This window comes from Coenobita brevimanus, chromosome 25 (assembly GCF_032717465.1).
Source record: "Coenobita brevimanus isolate Jiangsu-jjx chromosome 25, ASM3271746v2, whole genome shotgun sequence".
NCBI classification, from domain to species: domain Eukaryota; kingdom Metazoa; phylum Arthropoda; class Malacostraca; order Decapoda; family Coenobitidae; genus Coenobita; species Coenobita brevimanus.
In genome coordinates, this window is record NC_136978.1 from 34,509,510 (window position 1) to 34,522,650 (window position 13,141).

The following is a 13,141-nucleotide window of genomic DNA, read 5'->3' on the forward strand; positions in this document are numbered from 1 at the left end:
CAACATTCGGGAAGTATATATCACGGGATCGGTTCCGACAGCTGCTAGGATACCTGCACTTCGCTGACAATGGAAACCCGTCCCAAACTGACCCTTTGTGGAAAGTGAGGGATTTTCTCAACAGGATTAGGGATCGATTTATGCGATTTTTCCGTCCTATGCAGAAAGTCGTCATAGACGAATCCCTGGTATTGTTCAGAGGACGTCTCAAATTCATGCAGTACATCCCCAGCAAACGCCACCGCTTTGGGATAAAGTTCTTTGTGCTGTGTGACTGTGAGACGGGGTATATCCTTGATTTCGTCATCTACTCTGCAAGCACAATGGACGTGAACAGGAAAGACCCCCTTGGCTTCTCTGGCTCCGTTGTAAAAGTGCTGATGGAGAGGTATTTTGGTGGGAATCATGTGCTGTACACAGACAATTATTACACAGCACCGACTCTCTCCAAATACCTGGCTGAACACAGCATTGACACTGTACGGAGCTATAGGAAAGAGTGGCCAAGTTTCCCAGAAGCATCATCCTCATCCAAGGGAGATGTGCACCTGAAGAAGTCAGACAAGCTTCTGGCGATCAGGTGGCATGACAAGAAGGTCGTGAATATGATCAGCACCATCCACAAGGGGGTTTGCAGAGAACTGGGAAGGTCAGCTACAGGACGGGAGAGCCAATCATGAAGCCTGATGCCGTCATTGATTACAATGTGAACATGAGACTTGTTGATAAGTCTGATATGATGATTGGCGAAATAGACTGTCTCAGGAGAAACACCTGATGGTACAGGAAGGCTTGCCTGCACATGCTCGATATGTGCATGCTCAACGCCATCATCTTCTACAAGACACAAGTCGGGGGCATAAGGCAACCATCCCTGAGACAGTTCTCCAAGACTGTCGTGCAGCAGCTGCTTGCACGATTTGGTCAGGTGACGGCATTGATCCCGAGGCGACACTCTGACACACAAACTGACCGTCTTGAGTGCCGCAATTACATGAACCGGCACCAGCTTGTGAAATTGCCTCTTAGCGCAGGCGGCAGGTTGTCACAGAGCCGCTGCAGAGTATGTCATAACACCACACGGAGGCCTCGGACGAGAAAAATGAGCACACACCAGTGCCAGGAATGCCAAGTGGCTCTCTGTGTGACTCCGTGCTTTGCCGAGTACCACTCTCTGAGTAAATACTGAAAGTGACAGTGATATACAGTGATGCAACAGTGACGTGCTTTACCAATAATTGTATAATGGATAATGTAGTAATATGGGATATTTTGCCAAGAAAAAAATGTAAATATTGGCCAGTATAATAAGTGATATTGTAATAAGAGAATCTGCGGCACTTGTGTAATTCTGCGGCACTTGTGTAATTCTGTGATGCGACAGTGATGCAGTATAGTAATAAGTGCAGTGTAAATATAATGTATATTACCCAGATTATATGTAAAATAATATTAGAAGTTAGAAATAATGAAAAGATCGCCGCTACCCAAACGTCAGTGAGCGGGTGAAGCTGCAGTGAAGTGGGACGCAGCCGCAGTGAAGTGCCTTTTACCTACCTCAGTGAACACAGAGTGGGTGTTTATCGTATGTGCAGTGTTCATATATGTTTATATTACTATTATCAGAGAGTGGTTGGCATTTGGTACTGGTGTGTGGGGCGTAAAATAGTGATTTTACACCCCTCACTTCTAACGGCACTGCCCGTCCTATGAAAGTCAACAAAGTCATGAAACCTACATCAATGGAAAGCTGAAGGTTAGTACTTTCCAATGGTACCTTATTTTTTTTCTCTAGCTTTATTCTGTGCAGAGTTATTAAGGTTTAAAGGTTTGTTTACATTTGGCTGAAACCCCCGCGGGAGAGGACAGTCAGGCCAAAACAATGCCCGCGGTTAAAGGGTTGAATAACTCATTTCCACTGCTCTCACTCTTGACTTGTGTCCTTCCAGCAACGTCCAAGCTTCACTTCCATACGTTAGAGTTGGTATCACAATACTGTCATGTAATAACTTGTTCACTTCCATGCTCACTTCCCTGTTTCTTATCATTGCTTTCAAGGAACCAGCAACTTTTCTTCCCTGCTGTACCCTTTCAAGCACTTCACCCTCCAAACCTCCATCCTTACTTATCACACTATCCAAGTACGTAAACGTACTCACATTATCCAATTCCTCACCATCCAACCTCGCTGTACATTTACCGACTTCAACTCTCTCAAAGACCATCACTTTACTCTTCCCTACATTCACCTTTAGATTCCGTTTCTTCACTCAACAACATAGTATCATCTGCAAACAACAATACAGGGAGTTTCCAAACACTACCCTCTATCACCAGGGCCACTCCAACATCCACTACCCCACCTTGTACCTCTTTTATTACCCCATCCATGTACAAATTGAACAACCATGGAGACATGACACATCCCCGTTTCAACCCAACCTTTAAAGAGAAAAATTCACTCAGTTCACCATCCACACGCACTGCAGCCTTAGCACCATCATACATACTCTTCACAGCATTCGACAACTTTCCATCTACTCCATATATTCGTAATACTTTCCACAATCCTTGTCTATCCACCCTGTCATATGCTTTCTCCAAACCTATGAAACCCGCATACAACTTCTTTCCCTTCTCTAGAAACTTTTCCACTAAAGATCTAAGAATGAATATCTGATCTACACAACGTCTTCCCTTCCTAAAGCCTCCATGTTCTTCTCCAATTAATTCCTCTGTTCTTTCTCTAACTCTGTCAATAAGTATCCTACCATACACTTTTCCTATTATACTAAGAAGACAGATGCCCCTATGATTACCACACACTTCTTTTTCCCCTTTTCCTTAGTACAAGGGAATAATTATACCTGACTTCCAATCCTCCGGGACTCTACCTTCCTCCCAGGCCAATCTGCACATTTTCCACATCCATTCTACTACTATCGCTCCCCCATACTTCAGCATTTCACCACACATTCCATCTATTCCTGGGGCTTTCCCCAATTTAACTTTCTTCATTGCTTCCACAACTTCTATCCTACTGATTTCTTCCTGTCTTCTCATCTCCCTCCTTCTCCCAGCCATTCCCCAGCCACTTATACTCGCATTACTTCCATCCTCTATGTTCAACAATTCCTTAAAGTCTTCTCTCCATCTGCTCACTTTTCTCCCTTCTCCACTATTAATCTACCATTTTTATTATTCACTCCCCTGCTAACTTCACTTCCACCCTGTCTTACTCTTTTCACCTCTTTCCAGAACATTTTCTTACAGTCCCTCCTCTTTACACTCAAGTTCCTTCCAAATTCCTCATCTGCTTTCTTCTTACTGTCTCTTACGAATCTTTTCACCTTTCTCTTTCTTTCTACATATAACTCTCTCTTCCGCCTCTCAGCTTCTTCCACGCCCCCATTTCTCATCCATTCATTGTATGCTTTCTTCTTTTGTGCCACAGCTTGTCTCACCTCTTCATTCCACCACGCTGTTCCTTGCACACCCCTCCATCTTCTCTTCATCCCACACAGCACATCATATGCTGAACATATTTCTTTTGTAAATATCCTGCACACACCTTCCACGTCCCCCATCTTCTCCAATTCATATTTGCCCAATAATTCCTCCACTTCTCTCTCATACTCTGCCTTTTACTCATTCTCTTGTAATCTTTCCACTCTCCTTACAAATACTTCTTCTTCCCGTCCTTCCCTTCTTCTATTTCTCCATCCAAATTAGACCTTGATTCTGGCCACCACCAAGTAGTGGTCAGAAAGTCCACTCCCTCAACCTCTATAAGCTCTTGCATCCTTTACACATTTTTGCATCCTTTCATCCACACACACATAATCAATCATTGCCTTCCTTTCATTCAGTTCACCACCCGGCACACCCCACTCACCAACTATTCCATCCACCTTCACATTCCCTACTTTACCATTCGTATCACCGATCAAAATCACTCTCAATCCTTCCAAACTTTTCCTTGCACACTTCCACATTTGTCCAGAACTCTTCTCTCACTCTGCTTGCACGATCTTGCATTGGCGCATACACACACACAATCGCCCACATTTGTATTCCAACTTTCAATCTTACCCACACAATCCTTGACCCAACTGATCCATACTCTCTTATGCTCTTTTTCCATCTTTTACTCACAACTATACATACTCCTTCTTTTGCCCTATCATTCTCATCTACTCCTGCACATATACCCCAACCATACCCCCATTCTCTCACACTCTCACCTCTCCATTGCGTTTCAGTTATTCCGCATACATCAACTTTCGCACCCTCAAGCACCTGGACAATCTCTCTCTCTCTTTCACCTCCTCATTCGCTCTCCTTACATTCCACGTTCCGATTACCATGTCCTTTGTCCAGTCCTTGGTCGTCATCTTTTGGTCAGTTTTTGTCCAAGGCTTATTGTTTGTCTTTTTAGTTAGCTGTTTTCCGGGGAGGGGTACTAACCCTCCGCCAACCCTTTTAGTCGCCTTTTACGAAAAGCAGGGATATATATATATATATATATATATATATATATATATATATATATATATATATATATATATATATATATTATATATATACATATACATATACATACACACACACACACACATATATATATATATATATATATATATATATATATATATATATATATATATATATATATATATATATATATATATATTTATCTATCTATCTATATCTATATCTATCTATCTATCTATCTATATATATATATATACCGACTTCGGTCGGGATAAGCCGGTCCTGCAGTGGATACTATATATATATATATATATATATATATATATATATATATATATATATATAAGTCTACACACGAAATGGGGGAAAAAAGCAACACATTTCAGAACTAAAAATTATCGCCTTTGAACACAGTTCAAAGTACTCTCACGACTATGAGCACGAGCCTCGCTTCCTAAAGATAAAGTACCCTTATATACAGTAAGATACAGCTGGCGAGTATATACATTTACAGGGTTTCTTTTGCTTCAGGTTGGCGTTACACCGCATGATATAAAAAAATATACCGTAAGTGTCCCCTTAACATTATTGAATACAATTTTTGGTCGTGCAATAGACTTCATAATAGAGATGATATTTGCGGGAAATTTAAGCCATTAAATTAATCGGCAGTATTTAGATATTGTTACAGTTGTGATTTGGCACTAGGATGAGAGGATAAAGGCGGAGAGAAAAGATAATGATGAGTATATGACCCAGTTAAATCCGTACCTAATTAATTTCTTATTCATTCAGCCCATATTTATAAGTATACACCATTTCACCAAGTTTGGCACCACCAGTGATATCCTCAAAGTCTATAGTATTGGTGTAAATCCTGAGTACTTCGTAAACCTCTATGTTCTACCTTTAGAACCAATGTATGAAGGCAGTGCCAAAAGGTATATCCAATTCTTAAGACCTTTATCAATTTTACAGTTTTTAAGGATATCACTGATGGTGACAGACTCGGTGAAATGGAGTACAGGTGTGTGTAAATAACCATCAGTTGAGGGACGACTAGGCCAGTCGTGACGGATATTTGTCACAGCTTGGTCCTTCGAACCATAGAACTGTGTCATATTACTTTCAATGTGTACTGATAAATTAGTAGCCATCGTTGGCCATAAATTTGTTTCGCAGGATACTGAATCTGTAGAGGGAGCGAACATAGTTATTTATTAATCCCCTGGAGCTAAAGTCGCAAGTTTCGAATAAAACTGTAAACTTGCTAAGGTGCTGAAGTTGCCACATGAATTTACTATTCTTTGATTGGGAGGAACTTATATTTTTAATTACTGCACTCCATCTCTTATTCCAAATAACATTCAGAATTTGATAGAACAAATACATGAATACAGTCAATCTCACATTGCATTTGTATTGACTGAACATCGAGATCCACACCAGGTAATAGATTTAACGTAGATGCACACCAGTACAACAGGATTGCTAATAACATCAATAATAGACTCAAAAGGAATTTTAAAAACAAATCATATGTACAGTTTGTGTTGGTACCAAACCCTTTCAGGATGGCATAGTCGAAGTCATTCATTTTGGTGAAGAATCAAAGTTACATCTCAAGAGTAATTTTTAAAAACACATTAAGCACTTTGTAGAGTACCATTAGTATATTGCAACCATTGATGTCGAGAAAGCAAACCGTTCACTAAAGGCTTACAAAGGACACTTGACTCGCACAATGATTAATTGTGATAAGCTAATAAACCAGGCAGCTGTTGACAGTATAAGTAGAGACCGCAATTAAAACTTGAAAACCAAATGGTTAAATTAGATGAAGCTTACAACAACGTGCAGTCATTTTTGCTAGAGCTTGAAATTTTGATAAGGAAATAGATGACTTGCAAACTGAATATTATGAGCTGCATTCAAATTATCAACAGCTCATCAGCAAGTTAATGTTATGGTCAACCTGAGGCATCCCGTCGATGTATGGGTACGTCGCAATGTTTTGTCACAGTTAGACCCGTCGATGTACTGGTACGTCGCACAATTGCAAGGTTCATAATTTGCACAATTTTCAATTTTCGTGCATGATTTTTGGTACATATACACGGGACACCTTCCTCTATTCCTCTACAACATGTCAGGCAGGGACAATGCCTTACCTCGCATGACCTCCTCCCCTGCATGCCACTGTCTCGGCAATTCACCTGTTACCAGTGACCTGGCCAATAAAGGCATTCAGGCCCAGAGTGATTCCCCAACCGATGATATTGTGGAGGACAAAGTTCACGTAGCATTAGAGGAAGAAACAGTCAGAAATGATGATCAGGTAATGTCACCAAAAAAGGTCAGGTATGTTGATGGGTTAGTGAGTGAAACAATGCTTATATTGCCTATATTACTGTTTGAAAACCAATATACTCAGGTACTATATATAAATTCGTACCAAATAAATAAATAAATACCATTTATGGGTGGTGTGGAATAGTTACCCTCCCATAGAACTCGTTTTCTTTGGAGCCAGCCTGATAGAAAACCCAGTAAGGTAAGGAGTAGTGCTATCTGTATCGAGTATTTAAAACCTCAGGTGTGCGATTTTGATGTTTCTCATCAAAAGCGGAGGTTTGAGCCAAAAAAAAGTGTTTTCCAAAATTGGTTGGGACTGGGGGGAGTCAATGGTGGAAAATCGGTCGGGACGTGACGGGTTAAACCAGATAACTCCCAAAGTGATACCATCAGATATTGGACAAACAAATGTTAATTCAGTGAGACCAAAGCTACCTAGTACAGTATTCAATTGCCAACATTTTTAGGAAATCTTGTAGGGTATGAAGCATTCATTGTTCAATTTCAGGTGCAAATTGTTAACCGACCAGACCTTGAATCAGTCAGGAAGTACCTAAAATCATAACTGAAAAGAAGAGCCCCAGATCTCATAAAAGCATATGCTTCTATTTCTGCTAACTATCAGAGTTCCTTAGATACGCTAAAGTAGACATACGGTGATGAGAAAAAAAAAAATAGACTGTTTGTTGCAGAACATTAGTAATTTTGATCAACCCACGCATACTAGAAGTGACCTTGAAACATTTGAGTAATCATGTTGAATTTAACTAGAAGCCATAAGAACAAACATGATTATTCTAGTTCAGGGTGGATGGTTGCATCTGTTTTTCAACCTATACTATCATCTACAACAAAAAGGCAACTATACCAAATATATGAAAAGAATTACTTTGATCGTGCTTAATTAAACAAAGGTGTGAGAGATCTCGTATCCCATATGGAGGTCGAATCCAAACAAAAATATTGCTCCACAATGAAGAACGAGACCTATGATTGTTCAAATAAGCAAACAATAGGGACATATTTCAGCACAAATACACATAAACAGGCTAAACTCCATAAATCTGTAACACACAAATTTTGTGGATCACCACACAAGAATTCACACTGCACAAAATACACAACAGACAGCGATAGAATCCAATGCCTGAAGGAACTGAAACTGTGTTTGCTATGTATGGGAACTCATTACACAAAATCATGTACAGTCAAATTACAGAACTGTAGAAAATGCCAGAGGGGACCACACCATCCAACATTGTGCAGAACATACAGTATGATAGTATACTTCAAACAACTGAAACCTCTAAAAGGTCTGCTATCACAAACATGAATGTTAAATAGCAGTCCATTGATAGTAGCTCAAACCCTTCTAATGTAGGTCATAGTAATGTCACTACAGAAGCAGCTATAACAAAACCTACCGGAGTAGATCTTGCGACATCGATTGCAAAGTTGGAACAGAGTGGTGAAAACGTAAGACTTTTCTTTGACTCTGAATCCCAGCAGACATTCATCACTAAGGATTAATCCAAAGAGTAGGACTGGCTGTGAAATCAAAGGGGACAAAGGCCCTAACAGGTTTCATGGGACCAATAAACACAAAAAACAGTAAGGTCTGTGATACCAGTGGGAAACAGGAAGAAAAGACTAACTGCACTGGTAGTCGATGAACTACCCAAGACCACAGTGACAGTGGGACTGACTGAAGTTACAGAACATCTCTAGCAATGCATAAGATAAGCCGATCTCGCTGTGAATGACGACAAGGTAGGACCTATCGATTCACTAATAGGGTGTGACCACTATTATGATTTCATTTCAAATAACATTGCAGTAGAAGGAATACACCTCCTAAAATCCCCTGCTCGATATATATAGTCACTTGTTGGTATAAGGATAGGCACAGAGTTCACTTCCTCACAGAATACTTAGTCCAGGCAAATTAGCATTTTTAGTGGAAAAAAAAATAAAGTTTTTATATTTGGCAGAAAGACTCCTCAAGGGTCGCAAAACAAAGATTTAAAGAGTTCCCCTCCGTCAGATGGCTGCAACCCCCTTTTTTGGGGGACCCCCCCCCTTCGGAGGGTACATTTTCCGATATTTACCGTTTTTTCTCCAAAATGATGCATCGTACGGAAAAAAGGAATAGGGACTAAAGAAATAAAGAATTAAATTCTGCACAAGTTCATCTCTATGTCTTTTTGCTCCAAATATTATAGCTTTTGCGCAAATGAGCCTGAAAGTAGAAGACGCATTTTCGCCGATATGTAAAAAAATGCATTTCACGCTTACATTTTGTTCAGTAACTCTTAAACTACTAATTTCTCGTCAAAATGCAATATAGATGACATTGTAGAGTGAAGATTCCACTTTCATTTGGTATCCTTGTTTTGCTCTAAATATTAAAAGAATGACGCAAAAGAAACTAACAAAGAAGAAACTGTAAATCCACAGAAATCCATATCTCGATTTCTTTAACATCATAAGCTTTACTAGTAAATTCATATTAAAAGAACTTGCAAATAAAATAATACCGTGCACATTTCTCTCTTAATAGGTGATTAACATGTTTGTGAATTTTTTTTCTTTTTTTTCAGAGAAGAATGAAATTATTTTCAGAAGTGTATGAAATTAAATATTTACCATGGCTTCAAGAAACGAGATGTGTTTTTGCTGCCATAAAACATTAAATGAAGGTGAAACTGTGAAAGTGAAAGATGGTATCCATAATTTGAGACGTGTTAGTAAAATCCGAAATGACGGTAATTTTTAAATGCTACAGAAAGTTGACACTGTTGAAGTGCATAAAATATGTAGGCGTGAGTACATAAAATAGAAGAATATAGCCAGAGATGTAAAAAAGAAAAGAGAAAATTCACAAGAAACGCAGCAGACCATGAGATCGGAAGAAAAATTTGACTTCAAAAGCAAGTGCTTGTTCTGTGGTGATATATGTGATATTCCATCAGAAAAGAAGAGGAATGTGCACAAACGCAGAACAATTTGGGAAGTTAGAGTTCTGCATTTGAAAAAGAAAATTTCAGACTTTGCTAAACAAAGAAAAGATGAATGGGGAAGAAAGTATTCAAACGAGTTAACAGCGTCCTATGTCTTGTTGCTGAAGAAGCACGTTATCATGAAGTGTGCTACACAAAGTTTTTTTTGCATGACATCATCATATTTAAAAAGAGGAAGTCCAAAGGATGAACACATTGACAGTGCTTTTGAAAAATTGTGTAGGTACATTGATGATTCAGAGGAGTGTCAATTCACTTTACATGATTTAATGAGAACTCTTGAAGAAAATATGCCAGAAAGTTCATCTGTAACAGAGAAAACATTGAAAATAGGTTAATGGACACATATGGAGATAGAGTAATGTTCTTTCAAATGAAGAAAAGACCAATAGTAGTTTGTTTCCGTGGCTCTGGACTACGATTGATCAATACCTGGTACACACAGAGAGAGAAAAGTGAGAAAGATGAAAGATTAAGAATTGTAAACACTGCAGCTACAGTAATTCGTGAGGATGTTAGAACAAGTCCTTACAATACCACAGATTATCTAGATGTTACGGACTTTATGAAGAATGCAGATGATGTAGTGCTTGAGACATTGCGTGCCTTTTTAGAACTAGTTATTCAAAAAGACAAAAAGAGTGACAAGGAAAAACTGGAAAAGAAGTGTACAGCAATTGCAATAATTGCTGCAACTCGTCCACGATCATTTTTGTCCTGCTTATTGCTTGGTTTGGCTGTGTATTTATTTCGGAAAACTGGCTCTAGAACCATTGTCAATACAGTATCAAACTTTGGATTTTGTTCTGCTTATAATGATGTCACATTGTTTGAGTCATCTGCTACAGCTTCTTGGAAACCAGATGTGGAAGGAGATTCATTTTGTCAGTATGTTTTTGATAATGCAGACTTTAACATTCAAACCTTGACTGGCAAAGGAACATTTCATTCAATGGGTGGAATAAAGTGCATAACTCTATCAAGAACTGTAAGAGCTCAGGAAATTAATAAATTGCAAAGTATTCCATCCTCTAATTAGATAGCTGCAGTTGGACAAATTCAAATAAAAAAGTATGGGGGCAGACAGAAAGAAGGTTGGAATGCCTTAGAACTTGAAAATGTGTCTAACAGTGAAGCTGTCCAACGTGTTTCAACCCCAGCACCAAAGGATGTTTTGTGGATGTATGGAAAATTTCTCCAAACCCCTTCCTTCCCATCATGGCAAGGTTTCATGGAGGGTATAACACATACTCATTCTTATGATCAGTCAAAAATTCTTGCACTGCCTTTCATTAGCCTACCACCAATCGAGTACAATACAGTGCTAAGCGCTTTAAACTATGCTGCCGAGGAAACAAAAAAATCGATGCAAGTGACATGCTTTGTAACTTTTGACCAGCCACTCTACATCAAAACCAAGGATATAGTGTCCTCAAGTCCAGATGGTGAACTTAGCAATGTAATTGTAAGGCTGGGGGGATTTCATCTCCTTATGTCTTATCTCGGGTCCATTGGATATATAATGGAGGGCAGTGGGATTTCAGAACTATGGTCAACTGTTTATGGTTCTTCATCAGTGCCAGACATGCTGTCAGGGCATGCATATGCTCGAGCTATTAGAGCTCACATGCTGACATACTGTGCACTGGCAAAACTCATACTTCAAGAAGTTGCTATTGATGATAGTGACAGACAGCATGTAGAACAACTTCTCTCATCATTCAAGACCCATGCTCCATCATTCAGTGCAGTTGAAAGTGATGAAGTTCTAAAAAGAATCCAAGTAAACTTGACTGATCAAATATCTAATATTTTGGAAAAAGGAAAGGCAGCTCAGTTGTGACTATAGTATTTTGATCTTGTGACTGTTGCATTGCATTTCATTGAGGCAGAGCGCATGGGAAACTGGAAGCTTCATTTAGACTGCGTAAGAGCTATGTTGCCCATTTTCTATGCCACTGGCCATATACAGTATGCCAAATCTCGCCAGCTCTATCTCCTAGATATGGATTCTCTTTGCCACACAATGAGTTTCAGAAATTTACAGCGGATGGGTACTTTACCATTCGACGTTCAGAAAAGTACTGGTGTGGTGTATGGTCAGATATGACAACAGAACAAACATTGATGAAAAATATGAAAAGTATTGGAGGCATTACTCATTGAAGAGGCTTCACTAAAAGTGTTCTGAATAAATGGGTCTTCGGCTTACCTGTAGCTCATCATCTATGCGAAAGTGTCGAGCGATTTAGTGGCATTCAGAGCTTTCAACATGTTGAATTAAGGGAGTCAAGGATTGGAAAGGATGAGGAGAATGTTCAAACATTTGTTGAATGGCTTCATCACCACTACCCATTCATCAGAACAGAAGGCCTCGTTTGATTATCAACTGGTATGGTATCATCTGAGCACATAAACGGCTACAAAGCTAAAGATAATGGCAAAGAGATAATGGATGAATCTATGAAAAATAAAGAAACATTTGGTGAATTAAAAGTACGACGCAACAAGAGAGTGAAACCAATGTCTTCTACTACTGCTAGCGTTAAAGTCGGATATGACACCGTTCGTGTTGATTCCACTCAGTTGTTTCAGAGAATAATCTGCACTGTAAAGGTACCTCAGGAATTGGAGGAATGCATCATTTATGAGTTAGCCACTGTCCCATTATCAATATTTGATGAGGCGGGATTAATGAGAAAGACAAAAAAACCTGCTTTGTATAAAATGTTCAACGATGTCAAAGAAGGAAACATTCATGATTTGGGAACAAAGTATGTCATAGATGGTGGTCACTTGATTCATCGTGTTGTTTGGCCAAAGCAAGGCTCATTTGCAGATGTTAGTGCTACATATATTAATTTGATTCAGAAGCACTACGGTAAAGAAGTCACAGTCATTTTTTATGGTTACATCACAAATGAAATAAGTACAAAAGGCATCTTGCGACAACAACGACTAATGAAACAAATTTCACCTGAAATAATATTTGATGACAAGTTCCTCAGGCAAAGTTCTTGAGCAATCTAAAAAATAAGCAACGCCTAATCATGCACCTAAGAGAGGCATTTCATAATGAAGGTATTGAAACACACACTGCAGTAGATGATGCTGACATATTAATCGTCCAGACTGCAATCTTAGAAGCAAATCAACATGAGTCAGTTGTTGTAGTCGGACAAGATGTGGACCTCATGACTCTTATTACTGCACTAATTCCTGAAGAAAAAAATGTTTTACTGTTGAAGGAAGCACAGGGAAATGTCACCAGA